At 50.0% G+C, this 16,361-nt stretch overlaps 1 long non-coding RNA gene across 1 annotated transcript; it reads right to left on the reverse strand.

Annotated features, from left to right (window-relative positions):
* Positions 1–1,192: 1,192 nt before the first annotated feature.
* On the reverse strand, positions 1,193–2,542 carry LOC135896854 (uncharacterized). Its single transcript, XR_010562832.1, has 2 exons — positions 2,362–2,542; positions 1,193–1,326 (listed from the first exon to the last, which is right to left on the reverse strand). It is a non-coding gene; the product is annotated as an uncharacterized lncRNA (long non-coding RNA).
* Positions 2,543–16,361: the final 13,819 nt, after the last annotated feature.

The raw sequence follows: 16,361 nt of genomic DNA on the forward strand, positions 1-16,361 counted from the left end.
ACGAGTTCGCTGCTGGGCCGGGACGATGAGTTTAGCAAGCGATGGCAGGTGTGGCAGAAGCGCCTGCAGCAAAGATGAATACTAATATAGATGTGCGATTCTCTATGTATATGTGTGTGTGTGTGCTAGAAAAGCTGTAAAGAAAGAACGCTTCCGTGCATGGTACCTGCTATGTAAAAAAAAGAAATAAAACGAAGTCGCAGAAAGAAAAAAAAACTGAGTGCTAGCGTCTCCATCTCACACTCCGGAGACCCTGGTTCGATTCCCACCCAGTCCATCTTGCAAGTTGGCTTTATTTATGAATTGACTTCCGGGATCTTACGCTCACGACCAACGCCACTGACACCGACGACACCTGCTTTTTTGCGACACGAGCTCCTTAACGCTATCGCGTTAATAAAGGCTTCCTTTTTCCGGAGGTGTTCAAGTTAGAATTATACACAGCGGTTGTCGCGGCAATATAAAAATTTCAACGCAATGCAAAGTATTCAATTAGTTTTAATTATCCAGCTTTTAGGAAACTAAGGTAAATGAAACTGATAATGGTCAATATTTATTCACTAAACGTGAACCTCATTATATTTAATCAGTCCATCAAGTAAATTATGGACCATCCGAATCATTCAGAGTATTCAATGAATTAGGCTAACATTGCCTACAATATATATATATATATATATATATATATATATATATATATATATATATATATATATATGTATATATATATATATATAGATATATATATATTGTCACGTAGTGGTGACAGCATTCGCAGGGACGATGAGGACGGACAAAGGTTTGTCGAAAGAAGACTGTGTATTGGGCTGACTTGCACCCACAATGCCCTGAATAGACCTGTCCACAAATTGCAGCGCCGCGCCATCCCCTAGCGGATCCGCGCAAAGCATGATGGGAGAACGGAGCGGTCGTCTCCGCCTTTTTCCATGCTCGCCTGCCGGCTGCTGTCAGATGTTGCGTTGTTCTGCCGCAGTTTTCTGGCCTTGTGCCTCTTCTCGTGCGTGTTGCTGGTGTTTCTTAGTAATATCTAGCAGTGGGCTGTAGTGGTGGTTATCGGTTAATCTTTCTGTAGTTTTGTGGTGCTTTTTAGACGTTCGACAGGTCCGCAAAGGAGAATCGCGGTGGCGGTCAAACATGTTGTGTGCCCGGCTGTAGCAACAACACAAGAAAGGACAAAAACATATAATTCCATTTAATGGAGTTCTCCGCAAAACTTCTGCACAGGCCTTTCAGCTGTTTAGTCCACGGTCCTTTCGGCAGACTCAGTGATAGTGGCTGAACATTTTCCACGGCTTGCAGTGGTGCCTGGAAGATAGACAAATCAATGACATCTTCTAGGAGTAACCATTTGATTACTTATGTAAACGTAGATATGAAGGTTTTTTTGCAACTAAAATAAGTCACTGATAAGCAACGAAAATTTCTTTCAAAGCTCTACGATGGGAGGCAGTAATATGTATACTCTAGGCAATCAGTGAAGTGAAGAAATTCTGCATGCCATTGAAAACCTGCGAGGTTAACACAAAACTTCATGAGTAGTTTACTTTCTTTCAATGCTTCAGCACTTGTATAGAAACATTTTACTTCACTACTCTGCAGACATCAAGAGCAAAGAAAACTACCTGTACATTTATAGAACGAAAATTTTAACAATCTATTATTGTTCTTGGTAATGGGAACTAACTTTTATTAGCTATTGCAGAACTGGCGTCTGAATATTTTCACTGAAAATTAATTTCTGCGCTCGCTCTAGGTTTGAAAGTTCACATCGTACTTGGCTCACGATAGCATTTCAAGAGCCACTGTCTCGACAGTGACACTTTTGATGCAAGCATCGTACTTGTATAATCGCAGCGTGGTGTAGCGAACATGGACAGAACCGTACAGAGTTTTTCCATGTTCCGAAAATATCCAGCCAACCTGCCTAACCTACTTTCATCGCACGCAACATGCATATGAGCGCGATCTTATGCGACATCACATCACACGCCCAAGTGGTGGCTGAAGCGCTAGCGGCGAAACCTTCGCCCTCCTCTTGCACGGACAGTTATTCGCGTCGGAAAAGGTAGTTATAGCATTCCGAATTTATGGCAGCAACGTTGCACGCTCATTCAGTTGCTGCTGAAGTGGAAACAACACGACCGCGAACGATCAGTACCAGACCAAGCTGTCTGATGACTTGCACAGCAGCAGCAACGAAACACAGACCTACAAGCTGGGCATAATCATTTCGAAGTATGCATTTATGTCCCGTGTACAGCAGCGGAGCAATGCGACAATGTGCGGCGAGGGCTCGATGTAACATGCAGTGGGCAAACGCCGGTCTTTGCGTCTACTTACCGTGTTCGGCTGGTGATCCATGGCGGCAGAACGCAACATCCAACTGTGTCATGCCATGCAAAGGAACAGCAGACACAACAGGAAGACCAAGAAACAGCGATGACGACGACATGGCTGAGAAAGTCTTTTCGGTAGCCGGGCGTAGTCGTAGAGGCGGACGGAAAGGCGCGAGCGCGGCGCGGCGGCGCTCCGTTTTCCCAGAGTGCTTTGCGCGGCCGCTTGGTGGCGCGGCGGAATTTGTGAAAAATTGGAGGACGCTTAAGCTTCGCCTTCAAGAGTGGGACGCGATAGCGTTCCCGTCGACCCGCCAAGGGGTATAAGACAATGCGCTACGGCACAGCGATCACTTACGATGCGCCCCGCATCGGACTTAGCGCCCACCTATCACGCGGTGAGCGTCGAGCAACGCAGCGTTCGGCGCGGCAACGAAACATGCGCCTGAGCGAACGGAACGAACCAAAGAACTCGGTGTCTCGGAGGGGAAACGATCTACGCCAGCCAAACGTCGTGATCGGCACGGGCAGAGAGATAGATAGTAATCTAAACCGGGAGCACGGCGAAGCGTCGTCAGGGGAGAGGGAGTCCCGCGACGCGCCTGGCAGCGGTCCCAATGCGCGCGCGGCGCGCCTCCTGTCGGGGCAGCGCCGTACATTGAGAGGAGGGGGTCTTCTGTGTTTGCCGCAAGATGGCTCTGCGTGTGCGGAAAGCGCAGAAGAAATGCAGCGGAAACGCACTTCGCAGCTCGTGTAATTGTGACTTCTGTACGTTACATGTTCATAATTACCGATATACACCGCAGTATAACTTTCCACGGCTCGTTTCGAAGGCAACACCGCATTCACTAGAGGCGCGTTTGCACCGCTTGGAAGCATCGAACTCGTGGCTGAGTGGTAGCGTCTCCGTCTCACACTCCGGAGACCCTGGTTCGATTCCCACCGGGCCAATCTTGGAAGTTGCTTTTTATTTATGAAGCGCCTGCCGTGATTTATCGCTCACGGTCAACGCGGCAAACGCCGCAAACGCCGACGCCGACACCGACGCCGACGACACCGGCTTTTCTGCGACACGAGCTCCTTAACGCTATCGCGTTAAAAGGTCCATTACCCGACGACGGTGAGGCGAACAGAATGCCCGCCGCTGTCGTCTGCGCTCAATTTAAAGCGCGTCTTGGCACGTCTCAACTGGGCGCGCCTTCAGTCGCATGGCGGCAGCGCGTCTTGCGTTGCGTCGCATGGCGGCAGACTTGAAGAGTGAGCAAGCACTGCATAGATTCGCGGCATTACTCCCCCCTGAAAGAGGAATCGACACAATGCATAAATAGAAATGATGCCACTAGCAACAAATAAAACGAACCGTGCGAAAATAAACACAGAGTGTAAAAATGCAGCGACCTTTAGCGCTATAATAGGGCTTCAGGCGGACGACATGAACAACTTCTGGTCGTACGCGGCATCGCTGGGATGCAGTCATGGTGTCAGGGATGACTTTATAATCCAGTTCACCTGGCCGAAGAACAACCCTGTATGGGCCGAAATAGCGGTTCAAAAGCTTTTCACTCAATCCACGGTGCCGAATGGGCGTCCCAACCGAGACTTGGTCTCCTGGCTTGTATTCCGCGTTGCGTATTCGTAGGTTGTTGCGTCTGGTGTCGGTTCGTTGCTGGTCTTTGATTCGTAATCGGGCGAGCCTTCGAGCTTCTGTGCGTTGAAGGTAGGCGGTGACGTCGACGTTCTCTTCTGTAACATTGGGCAGCATAGCGTCTAGCGTGGTCGTAGCCTCCCTTCCGTGGACGAGCCTCAAAGGCGTCATCTGGGTGGTCTCCTACACTGCGGTGTTGTAGACGAAGACGACGAATGGCAGGATGACGTCCCAGGTCTTGTGTTTGGCATCGGCATACATGGCGAGCATATCGGCGATGGTTTTGTTCAGGTGCTCGGTCAGTCCGTTGGTCTACGGATGGTATGCAGTTGTCCTCCGGTGGGTGGTTTGGCTGCAACGCAGGATGGCTTGCGTTAGTTCCGCCGTGAATGCTGTTCCTCTGTCCGTGATGAGTAGATCAGGGGCGCCATGTCGCAGAAGAATGCATTCCACGAAACATTTGGCGACTTCTGCTGCTGTTCCGTTCGGTAGGGCTTTTGCCTCGGCGTAGCGAGTCAGGTCGTCTGTGGCTACGATGATCCACTTATTGCCAGACGTTCGCTTTGGAATAGGGCCAAGCAAGTCCATGCCGATCTGCTGAATGGGTCTTGCGGGGGGTTCAATGGGGTTCAGGAATCCTGCTGGTCGGTTGGGAGGTGTCTTTCGTCGCTGACAATCTCGGCAGGTTTTCACATAACATGCGGCACCGGCAGAAAGGCGGGGCTAGTAATACTTTTCTTTAATGCGGCGGAGAGTGCGAGTAAACCCGAGATGTCCAGCTGTCGGCTCATCGTGGGAAGCCTGTAGAACTTCTTCGCGGAGACAAGCAGGAACAACAAGGAGGTAGGCTGTTTTGTTCGCTGTGAAGTTCTTCATGAGGACATCATTCTCTACACAGAAGGACGAACGTCCTCGCTTGAATGAGGCAGGGGGCGAAGAAACGTTGCCTTCCAAGTACTCTATGAGGCATTTTAAGTCAGGGTCCGAGCGTTGCTGCTGGGCAAAAGAGGTGGAGCTGATGGGTCCCAGGAAGGCGTCCTCATCGTCGTCCGGTGGCGGCGCATCTACAGGGACTCGTGAGAGGCAATCGGCGTCAGAGTGTTTGAGTCCTGTTGGAATCCCACCGATGGCACCGGCTGTTGGAATCTCAGCGCTGCCACCAGCTGTTGCAACCTCAGTGCTGACACCCGTTATTGCAATCGGACCGCTGGCGCCCGTTGTGGCAAATGGGTCGCAAGCCCCAAGGGTAGCGTTGGCCTGGCGGCCTGGGGCACACTGGAAGCATCCGAAGGTCCCGGCAAAGCATGAGTCGACTGCTAACAGAACAACTTGCTTATTCTAGCATCGCAAAAGAGCGGCCGGTCAGGTCGACCGAAATGGAGAGACGCGAGAGCACGCTTCTCGACTGAAGAATTCGGAGCCTCTCTCTTGGCGTCCGGGAGCAGCTGCTTTTATACTCTTGGCGTCGCGGGCAAGAAGGAAGGTCGCGGGATGACACCACGTGACAGCGAGGCACGGACGGACTGAGAGACATGTAGAGACAAGGAGGTGACGCATCAGCCGGGCCGGCGCCGGTCAGACCTCCTCGCTTCACACTGGGGGAGCTCCTCTCCCCGGCTGTGCCGCGCTTTGACAAGCGTGGGCACACACACACACACGCACACGCACACACGAAGACAAGTGGCACTGAAACATGCCGGGACGCGCTCGGCAGGGATGCGTCGCGGCCGCTCCGAACGGGCCAATATGTCCGCCGCTTTGAACGAAGCCCCGGCGTCCGTTGAATCCGCGCCGGCTACACCGCGCGTCATAGGCGAAACGTAACAGTCCGGACTTGTAAACCGCGGTGATGTCAAACCTCTGGAGGCGAAGACTCCATCGAGCGAGGCGGCCAGAGGGGTACTTCAAATTGGCAAGCCAGCACAGCGCGTGGTGATCGCTGACCACCTTGAACGTTCGTCCGTACAGGTAGGGGCGGAATTTCGACATAGCCCAGATGATGGCAAGGCACTCCCTCTCAGTCGTGGAATAGTTAGCCTCGGCCTTGGAAAGGGAGCGGCTAGCGTATGCGATGACGTTCTGCAGCCCATCGGTTTTTTGAACGAGGACGGCGCCTATGCCCACACTGCTTGCGTCGGTATGCAGCACAGTATCAGCGTTTTCATTAAAATGCGCGAGGATCGGTGACGACTGTAAACGGCGCTCGAGGTATTTGAAGGCTTCTGCTTGCGACGCTTCCCATTTAAATGGCACGTTTGCCTTCGTTAGTTGGGTCAGGGGCTCGGCGATGCGCGAAAAATGTTTCACAAATCGTCGGTAATATGCTCAAAGTCCGAGGAATCTGCGCACAGCTTTCTTATCGGCCGGCGGTGGGAACTGTTCAATAGCGGCTGTTTTCTGCGGGTCTGGGCGTACTCCCTCCCTGCTAACGATGTGGCCTAGAAACAGCAGCTCTGCATAGGCAAAGTGGCATTTCTCGGCTTTCAAGGTTAGGCCAGACGACTTGATGGCATCGAGCACTGTCTGAAGTCTTTTGAGGTGTTCTTGAAAGTTCCAGGCGAAGACAACGACATCATCTAAATATACCAGACAAATTTGCCACTTTAGGCCTGCAAGCACTGTATCCATCACCCGCTGAAACGTCACTGGCGCGGAACAGAGACCAAATGGCATCACCTTGAACTCAAAGAGCCCATCAGGAGTGATGAGTGCTGTCTTCTCGCGATCTCTTTCGTCGACCTCAATCTGCCAGTAGGTGGCCTTCAGGTCCATCGATGAGAAATACTTGGCGTTGCAAAGCCGGTCCAGTGTGTCGTCGATGTGGGGGAGGGGATAGACGTCCTTCTTTGTTATGTTGTTTAGGAGGTGGTAATCAACGCACAATCGAAGTGCGGCGTCTTTATTTCTCACTAGAACAACCGGTGCAGCCCATGGGCTGTTTGATGGCTGGATGACGTCGTCGCGAAGCATTTCTTCCACTTGGTTCCGGATGGCTTGTCGTTCTCGCGGCGACACACGGTAGGCGCTTTGATGGAGAGGTCGGGCGTGCTGGTTGGTTATAATGCGATGCTTGGCAATTGGCGTTTGTTGGACCTTTGGCGATGACGAAAAACACTGGCTGTAACTTTGAAGCAGATTGCGTATCTGGTCTTGTCTGTTCCGGGGCAGGGCTGGGTTGATATCGAATGTGGGTGAATTCTCATGGTCAGACAAATCTTCTGCGGATGGGTCGGAGAGGGCGAAGGAATCCCGTACATCGGATATTTCGTCGCAGAAAGCAATCGTCGTTCCTTTGTTATAGTGCCGGTATTCTTTGCTGAAGTTAGTCAGCAATACTTCGGTCTGGCCGTTGCGGAAATGTGCGATGCCTCTTGCGATACCAATTCCTCGGTCGAGAAGGAACTGCCTGTTCCCCTCGATGATGCCTTCAGAGTTAATGGCTTTCATGGCACTTACGGTCACGATAACGCTTGAACGGGGTGGGACGCTCACTTCTTCTTTCAGGATGCTCAGGGCACAGTGATTTCCCAGAGTTCTCATCGAAGGGATGGCCTTGTTCGTCGAAAGCGTAATCAGCTTAGATTGCAGGTCGATGATCGTCTGATGCTCACTAAGGAAATCCAAGCCCAAGATCACTTCGCGGGAGCATTGCGGTCGCACAACAAAGGTTGCAGGATAGGTGTGTCCTTTGACAGTCACTCGCGCTCTGCATCGTCCGGATGGCGTAATGAGGTGGCCACCTGCGGTGCGAATTTGTGGGCCATCCCAAGCGGTCGTGACTTTCCTCAGCTGCGCAACGAATGTTCCATTCATCACTGAGTAATCGGCTCCTGTGTCAACTAGAGCAGTGACTTTCCTACCGTCGATAGCCACTTCTAAGTCGGATGTCTTGGCTCTTGCATTGCACGTCGCCATCGGCATCGGGTTGCGGCTTCGTCGCGCATTCGAGTCGCGGGTAGGGCGTATCGTCGAAGCGTTTCTGGGTGGAGGCGTCGTTTCGAAGGCAGTTCGCGTTGTGGTCGGGGTTGTCATTTTCTGCGGCGTCGGTGCAGCCAGTGGGGCTTCTTCATGCTGCGTAGCGGGTGTAGCGTCTTCATGGAGTGTTGTCGGTGGAGGATCTTCGGCGTTTCGTTCGTGAGAAACCTCACCTCCAGAGGTTGCCGTATTTAGTTTCCCCGTAGGGGGAAACTAAATACGGCAACCTGCGGCGTGGCGACGCAAAGCGCGACGTTGACGGTGATGGTGAGCGTGAAAGGCGGTTCGGCGTGTACTCTTCTCGACGCAGGTACTCGTCGATTTCCTGCGGACGTTGGCCGAAGCCTGGTCGTGGGTCGTCAACGGCAAATCCTCGAAGACCGATATGTCGGTACGTGCAGTGACGAAGAATATGGCCGGCTTCACCGCAATGGAAGCACAACGACCGCTTTTCGGAAGTCCTCCAGGCGTCGCATTTCCTGGGGCTTGAGCGTTGCTCGTAGGCTGGGCGGGCTGGGGCAGGGAGGTGGTGTCCGGGAACAAGTTGTTCATGTCAGACAAGATGTAGTGGTTGTCGTTGGGGCTGAGGAGTGCGTACTACAGCGGCGTACGTCATGGCCTGGGGTTCTCTGGCCATCGGGGTGCCAAGTGCCTGTTGCACTTCTTCCCGTACCACATCCATGAGAGTTGCTGCTTGCGGCTGTCACTCCTCGCGAAGAATTTCGCGGATCACTTCCCGCAAGTTGTCGCTGGTGGTGGTCATCGTGTCCGGACGGATTGCACAAACAGAGGAAGGGCGGTTGTACTGCCGAGTCCGGACGTCGAGGGTCTTCTCAATCGTGCTGGCTTCTTGCATGAATTCCTCGACTGTTTTTGGTGGCTGGCGGACGAGGCTGCCAAAGAGTTGTTCTTTGACGCCGCGCATTAAAAACTGAACTTTCTTTTCCTCGGTCATCTCGGGGTCGGCACGGCGAAATAGGCGCTTCATTTCTTCGACGAAACCACGGACGGGCTCATTTGGCAGCTGGATCCTGGACTCGAGGAGTCGTTTGGCTCTTCCTTTCCTCATGACACTGCCGAATACCTTCAATAGCTCCCTTTTGAATAGCTCCCATGTCGTTAGGGACGACTCGTGGTTTTCGTATCACGTGCATGCGAAGCCCTCCAATGAGAAAAATACCTATCCAATCTTTGCCGCATCATCCCACTTGTTGGACGATGCCACGCGCTCAAATTGGTCCAACCATTCTCGGGGTCTTCGCCTAGGGATCCATTGAAGGTTGGCGGCCACCGCGGCTGCTGCAGTATGATCGGTGTCGACATCTTCGGCGAGGTTGCGGTACTCGTAGCGGCGTCTTTTCGGTTTCGGGTGCGGTCCGGCAAAGTCCCGAATTCAGGATCCTCTCCATGGAGACGTCAGCTGGCTCGCTGAAGTGCTGGCTTGTCCTCGGTTGCGAAGCGCTGAGGGCCGGCTTCACGACTTGAAGGACGCGTCCGGTACATGGAAGGCTACCCCGCACCTCCACCACATGTCACGTAGTGGTGACGGCAGTTGCAAGGACGATGAGGACGGAGAAAGGTTTGTCGAAAGAAGACTGTTAATTGGGATGACTTGCGCCCACAATGCCCTGAATTACCCGGCGACGGCGAGGCGACCAGCGTGCTCGGCGGGCGTCGAACAGAATGCCCGCCGCTGTCGTCTGCGCTCAATTTAAAGCGCGTCGTGCGTCGCATGGCGGCAGACACTTGAAGAGTGAGCAAGGACTGCATAGATTCGCGGAAATATCTCTCTCTCTCTCTCTCTCTCTCTCTATATATATATATATATATATATATATATATATATATATCATCATCAGCCTGGTTACGCCCACTGCAGGGCAAAGGCCTCACCCATATTTCTCCAAAACCCCGGTCATTTACTAATTGTGGCCATGCCGTCCCTGCATACTTCTTAATCTCATCCGCCCACCTAACTTTCTGCCGTCCCCTGCTACGCTTCCCTTCCCTTGGAATCCAGTCCGTAACCCTTAATGACCATCGGTTATCTTCCTTCCTCATTACATGTCCTGCCCATGCCCATTTCTTTTTCTTGATTTCAACTAAGATGTCATTAACTCGCGTTTGTTCCCTCACCCAATGTGCTCTTTTGATGATGATATATATATATATATATATATATATATATATATATATATATATATCATCATCATCAGCCTGGTTACGCCCACTGCAGGGCAAAGGCCTCTCCCATATTTCTCCAAAACCCCGGTCATTTACTAATTGTGGCCATGCCGTCCCTGCATACTTCTTAATCTCATCCGCCCACCTAACTTTCTGCCGTCCCCTGCTACGCTTCCCTTCCCTTGGAATCCAGTCCGTAACCCTTAATGACCATCGGTTATCTTCCTTCCTCATTACATGTCCTGCCCATGCCCATTTCTTTTTCTTGATTTCAACTAAGATGTCATTAACTCGCGTTTGTTCCCTCACCCAATGTGCTCTTTTCTTATCTCTTAACGTTACACCTATCATTCTTCTTTCCATAGCTCGTTGCGTCGTCCTCAATTTGAGTAGAACCCTTTTCGTAAGCCTCCAGGTTTCTGCCCCGTAGGTGAGTACTGTATATATATACAGTATATATATATATATATATATAGAGAGAGAGAGAGATATTTCCGCGAATCTATGCAGTCCTTGCTCACTCTTCAAGTGTCTGCCGCCACGCGACGCAACGCAAGACGCGCTGCCGCCATGCGACGCACGACGCGCTTTAAATTGAGCGCAGACGACAGCGGCGGGCATTCTGTTCGACGCCCGCCGAGCACGCTGGTCGCCTCGCCGTATATATATATATATATATATATATATATATATATATATATATATATATATATATATATATATATATATATATATATATATATATATATATTGTGACGCAGCAGTTCTCACGATGTTTATTCCGCGTCAAAGAATGGGCGACCGGCCAAGCTCACAGCACGGATCACACTCAAGAGCCAGCCCCACAAGCGATGATGAAGAACCCCATATGAACCCAACATGATGATGGTCATGTACAGATGACAAAGAATAGCTCACAAATTCCCACACTAATGTCCCCTCGCGCGAGCGCGGCCATCCTGGCCGCAATTCAAAGGGGCGGTGAACGTCTCGTGAAAGGCTTCATACGGGAAACGTGGACAATCTCAGTGGTGCGGCAGCGGCGGTCATTTGGAACAATAACTGGATCCACGCGATAGTTAACCGGAGAAGTCGGCTCCCAGACTTTGTAGGGACCGATGAACCGAAGCTGAAACTTAACACCCAAGCCAGGAGTACGAACTGGTGTCCGGGGTAACACTTCCTCGCCAGGGCGGAAGCACACGACGCGATGAGAGGCATCGTAATGCTGCTTGCGGTCCTGTTGCCGTGCTTCGGTGTTGATGCGGGCGAGCTGGAGACAACGCAGAATGCGGGACACGTATTATTCACAGGAGAATGGACATTGATGGACTGTTGGCGCGAAGAAAGAGACGTCAAGACAGGAAGAGGGCGAACGGCCATAGACAAGGTAGAATGGCGAGTAACCGGTCCTGCGTTGAACGGCGGTATTATATGCAAAAGTCACGAATGGCGAAATTGCGTCCCAGTTTCTGTGATCCGGGTCGATGTACATGGCTAGCATGTCTGAGAGCGTGCGATGAAATCGCTCTGTGAGGCCGTTGGTTTCCGGATGGTAACTGGAGGTAGTCTTGTGGGTGGTTCCGGAGGCTCTGAGTACTTCGTCTAGTAGTTGCGAGAGGAATGCTTTTCCACGGTCGCTCAGGAGGACGCGAGGAGCACCGTGACGCAGTAATAAGGACTCAAGTATGAATGCAGCAACTTCACAGGCTGAGGCAGAACTCACACAAGTGTTTTCGGCGTAGCGTGTCATGTGATCAACGGCTGTCACAATCCATCGCTTACCCGTGAGAGTCACAGGAAGAGGACCATACAAGGCAATGCTAACGACCTCAAATGGTTGCAGCGGACAAGGAACCGGTTGCAGTTGTCCGCTTGGAGCTGATGTAGGGAGCTTTCGACGCTGGCATAGGGCACAGGAAGCGACATACCTCGCTACACTGGCGGGCAATCCACGCCAGTAGGTGCTTCGGAAGCGAATCGAACCGAGCGCATACTATTCGCACTGGCGTATAGTAACTCGGGTATTTTTTTTGTTTTCTCCTTAACTCACTAATTAATTAGGTCATTTAGCTAACTTTAGAATTATTGGCTCGTGACCTCAAGTATCATACGCAGATTCGTAGAGCACCTACAGAAACCACCGATCGAGTTGTTTCCTGTAAGATACGTCTCACGTAGTCCTTTTTTTCGGGTGGCAAAAGAAGCCCGCAAAGTATAAAAAAGCCACGTGATGCAGCGGTTGCGCAGTGGTATCGTGGGCTCTCAAGCGCGCGTTCGGTGACTAAGGTCAGCTCTCGCCGGACCAGGGCGCTAACGCATGCTGCTGGCCGAGAGCTGCCGAGGAGATAAAAAACGCCCTGCCGCTTCCTCGTCGGCAGTCACGGTGCAGGCGACCTTGTTCACGAAAAACGCCCGGAAATGCACGAAATCGACATACCTGCGCCACAGCTGCCACTAACCATCGAAGACATGAAAATCATTCGGTGGGAACCTCAGGTGATGTCTCTCCTGCTTATTTATGCTCCCATGACTGTGATTCTAGCTCTGCCACGATATCACTCGTCCAAGTGATCAGTCGTCAGTGGCTATCCAATGCTGGACAGGACTCTGTGCACGGACATGAATCTGTGGGGAAGGAGTGCCTTAACGTATCAGTGTGAGCGGTATAAGATTCGATAGATTAATTGTGGTTAGTTCTGGAGCTGCATTTGCCAGCTTCCATTATGTATGTTTCCTTTCTAATATTTTTCTAATATTTTCTAATATTTAAGATTGACAACCATGTCCTATACCGTCATGTCTATCACCCTGATGGTCAACGCTGGGTTCCTGACCTGCCACGCTCTCTACAGGCTCATGTCCTGCAGGCATTTCATAACGACATGACTGCTGGTCACTTTGGTTTCCAGAAAACCTCAGTGCTCCCTTCAGTTGATAGTCGGCGTTCGTGTTGTCCACTTCTCTACTCTTGTGTCCTGTCTGCACGCTTCACTTCTAGTTTGCATAACGTCCGATCAATTGTTGGAACACGTAGTTGCTAAATTCTGTCACTGGTTGCCTAAATTTTCTTTGCGGGCTGCATTGTAGTCCTGGTTTATGTCATGAACACGCGGAAATATATTGTTTAAAAGACTACACCGTTCACTGTTTCTGGCGAACTGGAAAATAGAGCCACTCACCTGTTACGATTTTCGAAAGAAGAAATGCAGCAGTGCCGAAAAAGCAGCGCCTTGAAAATTTATTGCGCATACGAGATAAGTATGTACTAAATTATTTAAACAACCTACTATAAAATTACAGAAACAAGCATTTAGCAATTTGTAGCTAGCCTGAGGCTTTCCGACTTACCATCCCTGCCTTCTCCATTTCTTTGTTCTTCTTGGTTACAAAGCTGCGTTTCAAACATACCCTTGTAACAAATCGATTATTCTAACTCGAACTTAAGGAGAACTTTTAAGGCAGTTAAAGCGTAAAACATACACGAGCAGTATAAAGAATTCAGACATAAAGGGGCACTACTTCCTGCTAAATTTGTTCCGCACCAAAGCATTATATTCACCTGTCATATTCTCAGCGCGTGACTAAGAAAACATTCCACAAATGGATGCCTGACTAACGCCATTCTCTATGGATTCAACGGCTGAGTCGGACAAGCTCATATGAAACACTCCAACAAAGAAAACAAATCCATCGCAACAATATCAGAGAAAAAAAGAACAATGAAGTGCTTTAGCTAAAAAAAGAGATCGTCAAAAGAATTAAATAGGATTGCAAGAAAACGAATAAAAAGAAAATAACGCCATGGAACGCTAAACACCCTTCCCCAATGACTAAAACAGTTAAAAGTGGTGGTAAAACTGGTTTAAAAACCGTGTCAACGAAAATTGGGTGCATATGTAAAAGCTTTTCAAAGAGGAAAGAAATAGGCCGGGGAAATCTATTTGGAGGACGCTTAAGCTTCACCTTTAAGAGTGGAACTCAACAGCATACAAAGACCTCGACTGTTTCTCACGCTTATTAGCTGGAAAACGCAAAATGGGTTCGTGCTTTAGGTACCGAGGAACAGAAATATATTATTTCGTATAATCGAATTGCAATCCGGCGCTATCATGTACATATGTAGGTTGGTGTAAGTTGTACTTTACAAATTTTTCTGACACATTGTACTTTGGTAAATCCACTTAGTTCTGCAGCGTCTGTGCACAACGGGGATGGCCTGCGTGGATCTGGATGCGTCGTTCAATATGACTTTGTAGACCGGAAACGCCGCCGCCGCCACCACCCAATTTTCTTCGACATGGGGCTCTTAAAAGGACACTAAAGGCAAATATTAAGTCACGCTAGAGCGATAGATTAGTACTCGACAATCTCCAAGGTGTTATTATTATGGCGAACACAGCCTTAATAATCCAGAAATTGGGGTAACTGAAGGATGTGATTACGGAAGTCCCCGTGACGTTCAGAAACTTGCCCCATGACAAAAGCACTCCTGAGTTAAATTGTCAGAATTGTCGCCGTCCATTCTTCCGCCTCAAATGTGGCGAGCTCTCCTTTTCAATCCTCCGACATGTTATCAGGTATGCGACGCAGCTGGTGAAGGGAGGGGAGGTGAGCGCAACGACGAGGAAAACGGAGTGACGCCATACCGAACGGTGGCGGCGGATGGGCGCGGCGCTGCGCAGCGGCGTAACAGCTATGGCTCGGTGCTACTAGTGGCACATGCGCAACAGTGACTAGGGAGCGAGAGAGAGAGAGCGAGACAGAAATATCTGCGGCGAGGCGCGAGTTGTGACGTCATGTGCCTCCTCGGAGCACCACCATGGCTAAATCGCAAGTTCGTGGCCAATAAAGCTTTCGCTTCAAAACTCTATTCGGACCCATCAGATCGAGATTCTCATAGCATGAAACAAGCCTAGAGAAGTTTCTAAAATGACATTTAGACAGCCCACGTGTGCCCTCTAAGGCTGCCACGTTAAACAAATATTAAAATCATGAGAGACGCTGGTACACTCCGTCACTTAGCGTTGTAAATAAACAAGGTCTTTCCTCGATAGCAACAAAGCGGAGGCGCCGACGCAAGTTCTAACAAGCAGTTGAATGCACGACGCATCAAGAATTTTCCTGCCATTTTATCTCTTTACCTTCGCAATACAAGTATGGTCTAGAAAAGGGGAACACCCGCGCGTAGTACAGTGCAAATTTATACTGCTGGCCGACAATACCTTCAAGTTGTTTGCTTGTTCTCGCAGGTGATCATTTATACAAGAACTGTTTGACCGGTGCAAACACGTCCACACGGAAGTGGCACTTTGTAGACGCCACCGCCTTTGCAGGACACAAAATGCTGAAAGTGTCTCTTGCTGCCGGCATTAGGCCGTTCGCCACTTGCTTTCACAATCTTTAACAGACCACAGAACTTGTTGGGAGCCGAAAACATAACCCAAACAACCATATGTCCCACAGTCTTCTTAATCCTTTGTGACACTTTGCCCGCACGTGTCATCGCTGCAATTTTTGTCCTGTCAGTTTTCTTGACGGCAGATCACTTTTTCTTCGGAGTTCACGAACTACGGTTGAAGCACGGTTGCCTAAAAGCAAATGCGGAAAACTAGGTAGTCCCAATCACTTCATTTGACAGGTAAGGCTCATGGCAACTTGATGAGGGCCCGCCCACACTAGTTCATTCTTCACTAACTTCGAGTGGTTTATTTATTTATTTATTTATTTCACGTACTTTCAAGGCCCGAAGGCGTTACAGAAAGGAGTGGAGTCAAAACAAGAAGTAATGCAGTAAAAAATAAAAAATACAAACAAGTATTAACAAAAAATTTACAAAAGATATTAACAAAAGGCATTCTGAACGGCGGTTTTGAAGTTAGTAGGGTCGGTGATGAGTGCGATTGAGGCTGGAAGGCGATTCCAGTCCGTGCTAGTCCTGGGGATAAATGAGTCACTGTACCGGTTAGTACGGCACAATGGCACCCCGATTTTAAGGCTGTGGTCAGTGCGGGCAGAAATATATGACGGAGGGGTAAGAAGGGTCTCTTTTAAAAGGGGGTTCAAGTGAAAAACTTTGTGAAAAAGGGAGAGACGGGAATATTTGCGGCGTGACGAAAGATCAGGTAAGTTAAGAGTTCGTTTCATTGAAGAAATACTTGCATAGCGAGAATAATTAGATAATATAAAGCGTGCACTGCGGT

Source organism: Dermacentor albipictus, chromosome 5 (genome assembly GCF_038994185.2).
Source record: "Dermacentor albipictus isolate Rhodes 1998 colony chromosome 5, USDA_Dalb.pri_finalv2, whole genome shotgun sequence".
Taxonomy (NCBI): Eukaryota; Metazoa; Arthropoda; class Arachnida; order Ixodida; family Ixodidae; genus Dermacentor; species Dermacentor albipictus.